We start from the raw sequence: 16,167 nt of genomic DNA on the forward strand, positions 1-16,167 counted from the left end.
CTCTGAGACTTTATATCTTCAAAATTATCAAGAGTGCTCTCTATTCACGGATGTGAAATCTTGGCATAAAGTGCAAAACCAATGATTTCACTGACCTGAGAGGCCATTGATCTATGGCTACCTACATGTTTAAAATCTTGTAGGCCACCATTAGAATGTATGTCACTCTGATTCCTTCTACATTAGCTAGAAGATATCCATGTTCTCTAGAATTATCAATAGAAGATCAAATGGGAGGTTTCTCTATGTCCGTCATTTGAGATAGGGAAGTCCAACGTCACTGGAGGCATTCAGATGAATGTGTTGGTAGACCTTATTACAAATATTTTGAAGGATGAGAGGTTAAACTCCGATGGAGATTGCCTTGCAGTGATCATGGATTTTGCAAATGATAAGCGACATTGACCATGTCATACAAAGCTTGTCTGTTGAACATAGAAACAAGACAAAAGGGCAGAGATATTGTATGGATCGTGAGCTTGTCCACAACCTTTTGAAGGAAATTGAGCTTTCTATAGGAGAAATTGTACTCAACTAAACTGTAATAAGTCTCCCTAGGTGTTTTTTCAATGTGATAGATGCTTAAGGGCCATGGGGATAGAAATTCATTTGTTAAACAAACAATGTAGAGAAAAAAATTGATTTTTCCAATGGTTGCGTTCATCTATGCAGGAGGCATGTATTTCAGTGATTAACTATTGGTATATGTTATATTTATTTTTCTGGGTAAGACTATATGAAGAACCAATTAATGAACATAATAATATATTTAAACTTGTGGTTCTCAACGTTCTTCGATGCTTATAGAATGCATCGTTAGATTAATTGTGTGAATGTATTATATGTTGATGCATCTCCTTGTGCTTCGGGTTTCAAGAGCTCGGTCACGGTTATGTTATGAGATCCATGTGTGTAGAAAGGTCAATATCATAATTTACTTCTAGATACAATCAAGTATTGAGATTGTCCTTCGGGAGATCGAGAAGCATCAATTATAAAAAGTTTGTTGAAGATGGTTAGAGGTGGTTATGTCTTAAATGAGTTGAATGGGAAGCTCAAAGATTGTGTTGGTGAAAAGAGCATTGTGATGGAGACTTCAAAGTCGGGTAAGTGTCAAGAAAGACTATTCAAGACAAATGTGGCATGTGAATTGTAATTTGTCATTCTTGTAATAATCTTTCTAATAATGTAATGTAAACATTAAAAGGAGTACTTGGAAATAATGTTTAGATTAATATATAAACAAGATTAATTTGTTGTTTGTTGAAATATTTTCTCAACAAAGAATTTTTTGTTTAGAATCTCTTGGATCTCGTAAACACTATTTATGTGAAATATAATTTATTTTTAATAATATGTGACTTGTAATTTAGCTCTACTGAAAATATATAAATAAATTTTTGTACACAATATCGTCTCAATCAACTTTCTTTTATTTGAATCCACATTACCATCATTCCATCTTTTTAATGTAGAATTCATTCGACAATAAATTCCTCATAAATACTATATCAATGAAACATGATTTTTCATTATTTTCAATCTCGACTAAGATTAAGGTGGTTTTTTCCTATTTACATGGCGTCTCCGGATTCATTTTTTTTGTTAACTCAGTTACAACACAATACGATACTTCTATTTTCTCCCCAAGTGCTTTCCTCTTTATTACGTGGAAGGTTTCCAATGAACACGGCATTCAATCATCGAAATTTCAGAATGAAAACGTGGTCGAGTAAATTTATCTGTAGAGATACTTTATCCCTCTGCACTTTGCATATACAAACAATGAAAACGCCATTTTGAGTTCCAAAGGGATGAAATTGATATATCTAAATTATCTAAATTTTTTATAAATTTAATATATCTGGTTTTATAAAAGAAAAAATATTTTCAATATGATAAAAAAACATGGTAACTAGCTACTCTTTTACCAAATTTATTATCCCAGCTTATTAATATTTATTACTAATCTAGATAAAATTATAACATAGCGAATATAGATTTATAATATTGAAATTGATAAGATATATAACAACATATCATCATTAAACATATGTATTCTTATAAGAGGTTTATTATTATATATATTTACAATTTATTTAAGTGAAATATCTATCCTCTATATAAATATCTACTAAGTAATTTTGATAAAACCATCATATATTCACTTGTACGGATCTAACATGAGCAAAGAAGGAGCAAATCAAATTTCTTCATCTGGAAGCTTTTTTAGAGTGAAAAATGGAAGCTTTTTTAGAGTGAAAAAAACATTGTGTTATATTTCATTGTTTAAATTGTATTTTTGAATGTTAAATAGACTATGTATTTAGAGTGAAAATGGAAGCTTTTTAGAAAAAATACATTGTGTATATTTCATTGTTTAAATTGTATTTTTGAATTTAAATAGACTATATAGGACCAAATAAAAATTTTAACCATAATTTTTTTTTTTGTATATGTAGATATATATGAAGTTGATATTGACATAGATTAGTTAACTTACATCTTTATTCAATTAGTCAACATGGCATTGAAATATATCAGTGCACACATAACATAACAGATATAGGAAAACGATATGCTCTTTGTATTAATAAATATCAGAGAGACTTTACAACCATAAATAGAATTTTGACTTTATAGATGTCTCCACAAATTGATTTTTCCTTCTTTGTCACAAAGCACACCTCAACACCATACCTAATGCATAAAAATGATTAATTCTCTAGGCTCAAAGAAACAACATGAGGGCACAATCAATCTCCAAAATCCCACCTAGACCTTATGGGGGCCAGTGAATTTATAGGAGGTGGTAGTTTGGGATTGTTATCGAATTACCAATCTAGGCTTGAGTTCCACTTAAGAGGGGTGGGTCAAGGGATAACATATAAGGTCTCCAAGATACGATTTGAGTTCTCTATGCATGGTAAATTGTTAAAACTAGGTTGGAAGCTTCTGGAAGAGGAAGCTTAAGAAATATTTTTAATTTTTCCAAATTTCTAGAATCAACACTCTTGTAGAAAGGAGCAACTTGTACTGGTCAATGTTGGTGACCAGGCATGTAACCTGCACTTAGCACATGTGGGCTAAAGGGTTAGGTGTGCTAGGGCTTAAAACACTCATTTTGGATATGAAGTCCCAGAAACTCACAGTTATTTGGAGAAGTGATGTTTAGAGCTTTGTGAATGGTTGACGACAAAATATATGTGGATGTTGAATGACCCAGTTTATAGCCTATTAACCAAATGTGACAAAATGGCCTATAACAATGAGATAATCCCAAAGGTGTTGGGAATAAAGGTCATGTTGTAGTATTTGCTCTGCAGGTATGAAACCATGTTGATCATAGAGGTGGGTTACTCGATTCCATGTTGGTTGCAATATCTGGCTAAAAAACTATCATTAGTGGAAATCAACTTCAATTAAGTCGCTTTTACTCATTAAAATAGCGGAATTCATAAAAATCAACAAAAAATTATCTTAAGTCTCTTTTAAGTTGATTTTTATCATCAATAGGGAGAAAAGGAAGGTGATGCTCAGATAGGAGTGGGGTTTATACTAAAAAACGGTTGAATAGCAGAAAAAGAAATGTCAATTGAGAGCCCTAACATCTTCCCATGAATAAGTATTTATATGTTCACATGTAAATAATCATGTAACCCTTGTTCTAATATATTTCTTGACCAAAATTGGGCACAACTAAGAAAAATTGGGGAAAGTTGGGTCAAAACATGATTTGTAGTCTAATGATTGCCAATGGAGATATTCACATTGTCCCACTCCTTTCCCTTGCTACATGAAGCTTCTTTTCCAAAGCCATGTTTTTTTGTGTCTAGATTAATCAACAATGGGGTCGATGATATCAACTTATGCATGAATGAAATATAATACATATATAAAAATAAACGCAAATATGCAGAAGAAAGAAATCTTCATTTCATTAATATCAAAGAACTGAAAGATGCTTACATATAGAATGGAAATAAAATAGCTTTCGAGATGGTAGTTTATCTATGAGAGGAGATGTGGTAGCTACATGCCTCTAAATTATGTGACAATGAGGCTCAAGGGAATTTTTATTATTGAACAATAAAGGGAAACCCTAAACAACCAAAACTGTAACTGTAGGAGATGGAACACTAAGAGTTTGTGGCCCCATTGGGTTTAGTTGGACAACCAACTTCCTAGGGTCGTAACTTGTTCATATGATCTCTATTTTGCATGTACAATACCTCATTAGAAAGGATCTCTCAGTAATAAAATATTTTCGGCAAGACCCTACTTACATCTACAAGCTTGTCGCAGAACTCAAAAAATGTCATTTAAGTGGTCAAAAAAACTCCAGAAGTTCAAGACCTGAACATTTTCTAAAAATACTAAAGTGTGCTATAATCAAGGAAACTAACAAAAGTGACTAGAGGTCTTGGTTGAATAGGAGGGTGGCCACCAATATCCACCTACATTATTCCTCCCCCCTTCGAAAACAATAGTCCCCATTCCGTGTAGAGCCTCCGTGATGTGAGGAAATTCCTAGTGAGCCACTTGCCCTAGTAAGCCACTTGCCTTGGTGAAGGAGTTAGTCTTCTTTGATAACTTGATATAGTTGGATCCTCTAGTGGAAAGTGTTCTTTATCAATGTGTCCATGATCCTATCATTTTTGGCCTATTTGATATAGATTGAGTTGATTTGTGTTGGTGCTAGCTACTCAACAATGTAGGATGTCTCCAACAATGGGGAAAAGTATAGCCGCAACCGGTCCACATTGAATACTTGGTGTAGGCTAAGGAACAATGGAACGATAAGGTCAAAATAGTTGTCCCCTATAGCAATAGTGATGGTGTAAGGACCATATCAAAGCGGGTGAAGCTTGTGGTGGACCCCATCGAGGTGCTCCTCTTGCAAATGTAACCAAACATTATTTCCTAGTTGCAACTTGTGTGGCACTCGATGCTGATCATGACATTGTTTGTAATTAGAATTTACTCTGTCTAATACGTCATGGACCTTATTGTGGATGTGTTGAATGCACTCAATGAAGTTATTATCTTTGTCAGCTTCAGATTGTACATGAGTCGAATATGTCTGAGTAGGTGGAAGTGATATGACAACATCAATGGGACATAGTGGTTGGAATCCCAATCACACCTGAAAGGGGCTATGACCAGTTGAGATGTGGAGAGCTCTATTGTAGTTGTGTTGAAAAAAGGGTATGCTTTCATCCCATCTGCATGTATGCTTCTAGTTGTATATGTGCAAGATGTGCACACTCATCTTGCTGACAACCATTGTCTGGCCAGCAATTTGGGGGTGGAAGGTCATGGACTTAGTGAGCTTGGTATGCAATAATGACTAAAGGCTTGACCAAAATGTACTTAGGAACCTATTGTCCTTATTTCAGATAATGGACTGTGGGATCCCAAAGTTTACCCGTACTTGTTAAAAAACGAGTTCGGTAGTGGCTTCTACTGTGATGTTCTTCTTGCACGTCACTAGATTGACCATCTTAGAGAATTTATTGATGACTACGAAAACAAAGCCATTTCCATGATTCATATAAAGAAGCTTTGACATGCAATCCATGGAAATGGATTACCAGGGCTGGTTAGGAGTAGGCAGAAGAGTATACAAGACTTGTTTCTTGAATGTATCCTTGGCAATGGCATAGGCAATGCAACATCTAATTTACTTCCCAACATCATGTCAAAGGATCAACCAATAAAAATAATTCTCTAGTAATACCAGTATCTTTTCTACCCCAAAATGTTGAGTCACCCGACTATATTGTGCCACCAAAATCATCTTCGCACACTCACTTCAGGGAGCACATAGGTGTCCTAGGTGGCATAACAGTGCATCCTAGAGGTGAAATTCTATAACTTTCTTATCTTCCAGGAGTATCTGGTATGTGGTGCCAAATTCTGGATCACTCTTATAAATATGCATCCATCCCGAAGTCTCATGTCTACAAGAGTAGAGCACAGTGGTCAATGCAATAACCAGTGGTTGAATGAGGAAACCAGTAACATTATTAGTGTTTCCCTTCTTGTACTTAATGTTCAAACATAACTGTTGCATATATGCGGACTATTTCTTACGACGATCGTTTTGAAGCTTCCCTTGTGTATATGTGAACTAGAAGGATCTGTGGTGTATGTGGATGATCATTTCCTTCCCCAAAGTGTAATGATTCCATTTTCAGCAGGCCTTCGAAATGAAATACATCTCTTTATCATTAGTGGGATGCATTCAAGTTGTATATGAAATTATCTCACTGTGATATGCCACCAGATGTCCTTGCTGGCTAAGAACTCCACCAACAATATAGTCAGATGCATTTGTTTCAGTTTTAGATGATTATTGTAGGTTTGGTAATGTGAGCACTGGTGCAGAGCAAAGGTGATTCTTCCACTTGAAAAAGCCTTCTATTGGGATTTGGAGCTTTGTTGTACTGGCTGGGGCTGGACAATCCCAAATAACTTGTATCTTGGCTGGGTCCACATGCATACCCCGCTCATAATTTATACACCGCAGATATTGAACCTCGGTCATACCAAAAGTGCATTTCTCCAATTTCGCACACAATTTATATTGTTGCAAGGTTTTGAGGACCTGTTGAATATGGTGTATGTGCTCTTCCCAACACTGGTTGAACAACAAGATGTCATATATATATAATAACATGAATGAGTTGGTCAAGGTTCACAATATTTAATCCCTCGACCACATGAAGGTTGTAGTGGCATTCGTCAACTCAAAAGGCATGACCAACCATTCGAAAATGCCCCCCTTGGATTTGAAGGCAACATTCCACACATCGAATGTTTCAATTGGTACTTGGCAATAACCAAAGCTCAATTCAATATTTTTCAAATATTTTCCCCCCTTGAGTTAGTCTAGAAGGTCATAAATCTGTGGGATTGGATACCTGTTATGGACAATTATCTTATACCGCACCCGATATTCAATATAGAGCCTCCAAGTTCTATCCTTCTTCTGTACCAACACGATTGGGCTCCCTTATGGTGATGAACTTGGCCTGATGTTCCCTTTCTACAACATCTCCTAAATCTGCCTCTTATTTTCATCAATGTTCAGAACAGAGTGTTGGTAGATTAGTTCATTGGGTAGCGACGTGCCTGGGTCAAATTGATGGAGTGCCTAACTTGATAGTGTAGGGGTGCCCCCGTGGATGAGGTGAAGATGTCCTTGTATTCCTCCACGACCTTGTCTATCTACTTCTACCGTGCATAGGAGCCTTGTCTGGAGGTTGTGGATGTGGTCACAATGTTTGTCTTGCTCTGAGGGAAAATCATAAGCAAGACAAATTTCTCGATTTGGGAAATTATCTTATTGCATTGTTTAGCAGAGATAAAATAAAACTCTATAGGTGATGCTACCTATGGTATCTTGTAAAATTTCTAACCTAAAGTAATAATAAATGAACGAGGTCAAGATTCGTATATAGCATCATGTGTCCACAGGTATGGTTAACGTAATGAACCATCACATAATTCTAGAGAGGAAACATCACACAATAGATCAGCTAAAAAGGGGTTGATGCTATAAGGTAGGTGACATTGTTGACTGACATGGATATCCCACCCTTGGTGGAAGCACCCGATGGTGTATAGTTGTGGGTGTCGATTTGTTGGCAGCTTCAATCTCTTAACAACAACTGATTACTGAGATTAGGTTCTTCTAGCTCCTGCTCTTAATGATGAACCACATTGGTGAACCCTTTAACCACATCTGCAAGTGGAAGAGTTTCTCCCCCTCCTATGGATCCTCAAGTTCCATCTTTTGGAGCTTGGTGGTGGCGATCATTGTAGTGGGTTTGACGTTAATGATCTACTTTACGCTGTCAGTTCCCTTGTCTGGTTCTTGCTCGAAATCAAAGAATGCATCTATCTTTGAGTCTTTTAGCTTGGCCACAATGCCTACTTTACACGGCATTCATTCATGTTGTGAGTTGGAGTTTTATGGAACTTTCACCACTTGTTGGTGACTTTATTCACCTTCCTGTTACTCTTGGATTATGGCTTCAAGGTGTTGTTCTAGGTTGTCCTGACTCTTCCCTTTTCTCTATGGCTTGGGGATGCCTTTTCTCTGCTTCGGGTTTGCAGATCCAAAGCCTTTGCTTCTTCTACTTGAATTTAAGCTTAATCTTGGCAACATGTCAATATGTTGCACCAAGAAAGGAGATGTGTAGGAACTCCATCTCCATTGAAGATATTTGTGAAAACAAATATGGTACTTGATCACTAGATGTTTCTTAAAATATTTGAGACCCAAATTTGTCAATAGGGTATGGAAAAGATTCATCATATCATGTAGATTTTGGTCCATTTTCTACCACAACATAGTCCATTGTATGTACTTATCCTCGTATCTCCCCAAGGGATAATATTGTTCCTTGATGGAATCTCGGAAAAAATTCCCAGTGGGTGAAGCTGAAAGAGTGAGGGTTCTCTCTTACCCCTCTATCCATAGTAGGTTTCCCACTAGTCCTTGACATGGTGGGCAACTTTGAGGAGTGAAAAAGTAACATTTTCCCTATTGGAAAAATCATGAACAGAAAAATATCATTCCAATATATTTAACCATCTATCTATGACGTTCACAACTATTTGGCCTTCCAATATGAGAATGTCAAACTAGACTAATACCTTGAAGGGAGTGGCACCGCCAGAGTGGCTTCCAGATGAAGATGCATCATATGTGCACATTTGCCAAAGGATCTAGGAAATGTTGTCCATCTCCGCATTCCTTTATCACTCAAGGGCTTGTTTGAGGAATATTTTGAAAGGATCTCCTTCTCCCTCATCTTTTTTTTCTTCTTCCATGGGAGGTCATTAGAGTTTGCAAATATGGTCTTGCAAAGTCCTTACTCCTTATACCCTAACCTCATTGGGGACATGCAAAGAAAAATGGAGAAAGAGCAGATCAATTTGATACCATTGCTCTGAAGTTATGAAAGAACGAAATATAATACATATATAAACATAAACACATATATGTAGCATAAATAAATCTCCATTTCATTAATATCAAAGAACTGAAAGATGCTTACATACAAAATGGAAATAAACTAGCTCGAGTGATGGTATCTTATCTTTGAAAAATATATGGAGGCTATATGCCTCTAAAATGTGTTAAAATGAGGCTTAATGGCCTTTTTATTATTGAACAATAAATGGAAACCTTAAACAACCAAAATCCTAACTGTAGGAGATGGAACACCAATAATTTGTGTACCTCGTTGGGGTTAGTTAGGAAACCAACTTCCCAAGGTTGTAATTCGACCATATGATCTTTGTTTAGCACATATAATAACTCTTTAGAAAGGAATCTCTAAGTACTACAAGGTTTGTTGTAGGACCCTACCTATGACTATGGCCTTGTTATACACCTCAAGAAAATGATGCCATTTAGGGGGTCAAAAGAGCTCTGGAAGTTTAGGACCCAAAAAACAATTAAAAATAGTATTTTGCTATAATCAAGGAAAATTATGAAACAAAATGGAGGCCAGGGTGGAATAGGTAGGTGGCCACCAATATTCACCTTGACAAGTTGAGCTCATACTCATATGATAGAAGATCGATTATGACCACTACAACTAAAAATTATAGGTGAACTCTTACATGCCCACACACGGGTCCCACATGGTAGAACATGGGGAATCTAAACCATGAACCTAAAACTTCATAAAAATTTCATATCATGATGATTAATAATAAAGAAACCCTCTTAGGGGATGTTCCAAAGCCCTATTACGTATTGGTAGATATTGATTTCTTTTCAACCACATTTTGGCCAACAAAAATTATTTTTGTTTCTCATGTCAACCTATCAATTTTCTCTTGTAGATAGGTGTTTTTCCTCTTTATAATAGAGCTTTCCTTTTTAATATACCTATTCAAGACTTTAAACTCTTCAACCTCGACCTTTATCTTCTCATTATTTTTATTCTTATTATTAAGTTTGGAGGCCAAAGGTGTGCTTAGAGTGATTGAATACATAACACTTTTAATGGGCTCATAATAATCAGTGGTATGCTCAAAGTCATTTGGCGTTGATGGCCTAGCCAAGTCATCAAAATGGAAATCAACGGTCTCAGGTCATAAGGACTTCTAGTTTTTCTAAACAAGTACATTACAATTCCTCTTGTATGACGTGGGCTACATGTAGTGGGCATATGCTCAGATGTGGTACTTTTATAAGGTGCAAGGAATATAAACGGAATCTTTTTAGAGGGTTGAGGAGGAGGAAATAGGGCATTTTCAAAGGACAGAAGAGGTGGAAATGGACACTTTTAAAATTACTAAGCAGGAGGTGATCAATATTTTCAATCTATTTTGAAGGTTGTCTCGTAGCCATGCTTCTAGTGACCCTTCTTAATGTGGCAATAGGTTATCCAACCTTTGTCTCAACTCTCTTAGAGCCTTTCCCACACAGAATAAAATCCTAAACTTCATGAATATTATCATCCCTAGTGTGACTTTTGTTTCCATGCTCAAATTCCTCTTTATCACCAACTTCTTTGGGTGTTTCTTTGACATACTTTTTTGGTGTTTCCCCTAGTGGTTTTGAAAACCCTCACGGGTAAGTTTGTCTCTTCCCGAGAAGGCATACCAATTGGTACACTATTTTTGTAGTTATTATGAAATTAAAATATTTATCAAGCCATGTTGGTATACACTATGAACAATGTTATCAGGGTTTTGTTGAACTTGCGTTTCTTGTGGCACAACCTCTTACAAAGATAAAATGGAAAATTGAAATGCTCATCAACCTCAAAATAGAGAATCAATTGAATATGTTAGAGAGTGGTGATGGCATACTTGCTTTCACACATTATCTATTTTTGCAAGAAGAACAAAAAGTTTCTCCACTTTTCCATGATCCATGATCGAGGCATTCCATCTCCCTAGCCTTGAATTAGTTCACCAAACACATGAATCTCATCCATACCCCCTTCTCCACTCTCTTTTTTTTGAACCAATTCCTTTTTTGTGGGAGTATCATGGTGCCAAAAACTCCTCTATCACTCGCATTAGAAAATCACCTAGATAGGTAACCTGAGTATGAGAACTGTAACAACCCCAAGTTAAATTTCCATGTAAATAAATATTGTATGCACATTTCAAAACAAACAAAAAAAAACTAAGATCATGGGACATGTATTCCAAACTGAATGAGGCGAAAACATTACATTGGCATCCACTTGTGGTATATTATTTATTGGTTATGGAAATTTTCATTGATAAGAGGCAAAATGAAATAAATGACAATTATTCATTACATGATAGCAAGTACATGAGGAAAAATTATAAAAGGGAATAAAATAAAATGAAAGAAATCATAATTCAGTAGGTGGGGAAGAGGAATAGTTAAGAAAGGAGAAAAAAAGTATAAATAGTATGCATGCAAGGAAAGAAGAAGAAAAAGAAAAAGAAACAAAAATTGGAGAGAACATTCTAGAATTCTCCTTTAGAAAAAAAAGGAAAAAATAAAGGGAGAGAACTTAGAGAACAATGAACAAACAAGGAACCAACAAGAACAAGGAAGGAAGGCAAGCAGTCGATGAAGAATCTGTGTGGTAGCCAAAAGAAGATTTGCACAACAACAAGGGAAAAAAATAGTTAAGAATTTCCAAGTAATAATGTGAATATTTGATTATATTGCTAGGATTTGAATGCACGGTTCATGCATTGTCTATTTGGCCATTTTTTACTATCATTGGCATGGGATTAACCTGGATTGGAAGTCATGTATAATATTTCCTTATGTCATTTCCTCGACAACCATGATGTAGTGGGTTGCCTATTTCGTTGAGCTTTGGATTGCTAATACATTTTGGATATTGGTTGAGGTAGTCTTAGGAAAATCCTAGTGGTTGAGAGTGGAGAGGGTTTTCTTTAGGTAAGCTCTTGATTTCCCATGAGTGTGGTGAAAATATTCTGAGGCATCAAATCTTGTATTGGTTTTGGTGATTTTTGGACTCGGTGTTGGGGGGAATCATTGTGGCTTGAGGGTGGAGGTGGCTTCCCCTGGACTCCCTATTTTGTTATCTTTTGGTTTATCCCATGTAACCCTAAATTCAAGCTTTGATTATGGCACATGGGTGGATGAGCTAGAAGGAAGAATTGGTTCAACCCTAATCTATGGTCGAGTGGTAAATGGAAGTACCTGACATGCTTGGATTTACGCATATGTTAATATGTGTTATTCTTTAATGAGATCAATGAACACATCTATTGGTTTATTGTGTTGATTATGTGATTGGTTTTTCATGGGTTCATTATGGTTAAATGATTATTACATGCATGGTATATTTCTTGTTATTTGATGTGATCTTGTCATTGATCAGTTTCATGATTTGATAGGCTCTAAGATAAATTATATGAGTGCATGAACTAAGATGTGTTTATTGCTGCTAGTATGAGAGGGAAACAAGCCCTCTTGTTGAACATATGATGAAACTTATGAAATGGTGAATAATTATGCATTCATGACCTATATGTACAATACTCGTAGATTGTTTTTCTAAATGATTAGTATGTGTTTGGAAAGTTTGAACAATAATAGAGTGTGAAACATAGCATATGACACATAAACATTGTTTATGGAGTTTTGGTGAATTCTAGGTAGTTGGCCTATAGGCTACCTCTAAAATTCTAGAAAAAAGTTTGTGCCGCACTACCTAAACAAGGAAATTTCAGCTATGGCCACACTAACGATGGTTGTGCATGTGAATGGAGGCTTGCGGCCACACTGAGGATGGGTTATGCATATGGTTGGAGGCCTTTGGCTGCACTGAAAAGCCTACATGCATGTGGCTAGTGTGTAAACTAGTTCAAGGAGTATTCTGGTCTCAGGAAAAATGATTACTAATGAAAATGGATTGATAGTAGTGTTAGATTCGGTCTGGTCATTCCTCCGTCAGAGATCAAAACTCTTTTTTGCATTTCATGTTTTGGTGTCCAATCATTTTCGATTAGTTGCATTTCGTTAGGAGCATGCCATAAATCTGACGGAAGGGCTTGTGTCACTCATCCCCCTCATCCTTGGCACTACTGGCTTAGGTCTGTTTATAAAATCAAGTCTTGAAAAGTCATTTGCAATCATTTGCAGTCCTGTTTAAATTTCTAGGTCATAACAGTTATTTTAGCCAATAGGTCTAGGGTTAGTCAATTTGGTCTTTGATAAAGTCCAATAAAGCCAGTAAGCCAGAGGGAAGTCTTTGATAAGTGGTTATTTCAAAGATTTTTATTGTCATATGGATTGATTATGACTTCTCTTCAAAACTTTGTTTTGAAGATAAGTCGACATTTCATCATTTTTAGAATATCTATAATATATATATATCAGAATATATAGATATATATATATATATATAAATATATATATATATATATATATATATATATATATATATATATATATATATATATATATATATATATAGTATTATCTTGAAATCTCCAGGCGCAGCACTGGTCTCCTTTTCCAGATCATATGTCAGCTATCCCTGCAAAAAACTGCCAAGAAATTCATTATTTCAACCGAAATTAAGGAGGAAACAAAAAGCTCAAAATTCCATTAATTGTGAAAAAGTGTCAATTGCAAAAACATTACAAAGTGGGTTATTGGAGAGACAAAAATCAAAATGATGTCTAATAAATGTTTTCCAATGAATATTCAAGCCATTTTGCATGCCAAGGTTGGAGAAAAGTGTTTCAAGTCGAGTTTATGTGTTTTGGAGAAGACTGGTTCATAGTTCCCCTGCGCGGCGCATATAACAGGCAACGCAACACATATACCTTGCGCGACGCATATAGGAGTTCCGCCCTATGTTAATTTGAACCTGCGCGGCGCATATACCTTGCGCGGCGTACTGGGTAAGGAGCGCGGTGCTTATAGATTAAAGCCCGAAAATCGCTTGGAAACTCACCAAATCGCCCATACCTTGCATCAATTTGCCAGGTAGGCCCTCATCCGATGCGGTTGCTTTAATTTGGTGATGAATGTAAGTGGTTTATGGATGTTAGTTGTTGAAACAAGAATGTGAACCCACCCTTTTAAAATAGTAAAATTTGCTGTGTTTTTTTTAAAAACTCTGTTTTGTCACCAAGGATTGTTTTTTTCCCTTTCCCATTTCCCTTTTGTTTCCTCATTTCCTACCCCCTCCATTAAACTCATCAATCCTACACTACAACCCTAAACTCCTAATCCCTTACCCTTGTAAAAAATTCCTAACCCTATTCAATATCCCAAACCCTGAAACCCTATTCTCATATATAGATTTCCTCTCCCTAATTAAATTTTATTTCAATATTCCCTTCTCCCCTTCCTAATATTCCCTGGTTACATTTGTTTTCCCCTTGGTTACAACATTGTTTATATCAAAAAGAGCAGTCCACATTCAGTTGCATACAACAGTTTCATACATCAGCATCCATTCAAGGCAACTTTGTATATTCAATAGTGATGTCGTCGGGTCATTCATCTGAATATGAGGCAGAAACCCAAAGTGATTCTCCCTTGAGAGAACAGGAACCCCAGAGGCCTCGGAAAAGTGGCAAACATGTCAGGGAAGAACCAATCACCCTTATAGAACTGCATGCCTGTCCTCTTGCTATGTAGTGTTTTGAGCATCAGTCTTGTTATGAGTTTTGTCAAAAGGTGGCAGAGGTCCAATTTCATCATGAGTTGGCTCGTCTTTTTGTCTTGCACTTGCACGGAGATCAAGCTATCTTGGCTGGTGTCACCTTTACACTTACACTAGAAATGGTTTCATTAGCAACAGGTATACCAAATATTGGTGAACCATGGCACAAGAAACAACAGATTGACCGCAGCATTATGAGCCATACATCAAAGCCAATTTCTTGAGGCAACTCAAGAGAGTGTTCCCGTTCCGATACCTAAAAGATGAATATGCTCCACTCATGCGATTGATCATGAAATATTTTAGCTGTGAGGGACGGTTCTCTCGTCTTTATGCTTATCACATAAGGTTGCTCATGCATTTCACCAGGGTGCGGATGATGAACATTCCGTATTTTATCTTTCGGAACATAGAGAGGATGACCACGTTTATACAACATAGAACCCCTCAGCAGCAACTTAACAGTTTCTATCATTTTGCTCTTATAAATATTTTGGTGGCTCATCAGCTTGCGTTGCAGAGCATCACTTGGGATGATTTCATCTCTCGTGATTTCTTCAAAGCTTCAGAAAGAGTATCAGAGGTGAAACACGAGGGTGAACCTTCTCAGCAGTATGAGCGTCATGAGACGAGGCTTGTTTTCATTACATATCATAAAGGCTATCTGAAAGGCACCTGACCTTTGTTTTCAGCAGCAAAGCGAGTGTTATCTCCACCTAGCGTGGAAGGGGCCTCGCTTCCCACATCAGCACCACAGATATAGGACAAGGGCAAGAAGCCCAAGCATAAGGAGGGGCCTTCAGGCGAGCCATCAGGTTTCATTCTCGTTCATGATGATGAGACAGCTACAGATTCAGAGAAGGCCAAATATAGAAGGATTATTGAGGAGCAAGAAACAGACATTCAAGCCTTGGAAATCCAGTTGGAGATGGCCAAGGGGAACATCCGGTATCTGGAGCAGAGAAATAAGCAGCTTGAAGACCAGCATGCGATCATGGAGCTGCACAACATCCGTGAGAATCGCCAAGCTGCTCGACATAGGAGGATTGAGTTCACTTCTCTAGAGCGATAGATCAATGAGGATCGAGAGTCTAATCTTTAGAGAGTCAACATTTACTTGGAGAAGCGGTTGAACAAGGCCAATAGAGATAATGCATTTCTGAGACACATGGCTGTCCACTACAGGGCACGCAACCAAGTTTGCAAGGCACGGATAAGAAATCTAAAGGCAATTTTGAAGAAGGCAGTCAAGAAACAAAAGAGGCAGGGAGCTCAATCGTCTTCAGATTTTGGCCAGACCTCTTAATGAATGAATCAGTTTCCTACCTTATAGAGGCAAGTTGTTTTGACTGCCTAGATTGTAGTGCTTTGTTTAGAATTGGTTGAAACAACTCCTAGAATGATGAGCTCGACCCCTGGAGGCAAGGAATAGGTTGGCTTGTCTATATTATGTAATTTCTAAGTCTTTTTCATGGTTGCCTCTTGGGAAAAGCTT

The sequence above is a fragment of the Pinus tabuliformis genome, chromosome J, assembly GCF_031772625.1.
Source record: "Pinus tabuliformis cultivar Carrire ecotype Pingquan chromosome J, CPIR1, whole genome shotgun sequence".
In the NCBI taxonomy this organism is placed as follows: Eukaryota; Viridiplantae; Streptophyta; class Pinopsida; order Pinales; family Pinaceae; genus Pinus; species Pinus tabuliformis.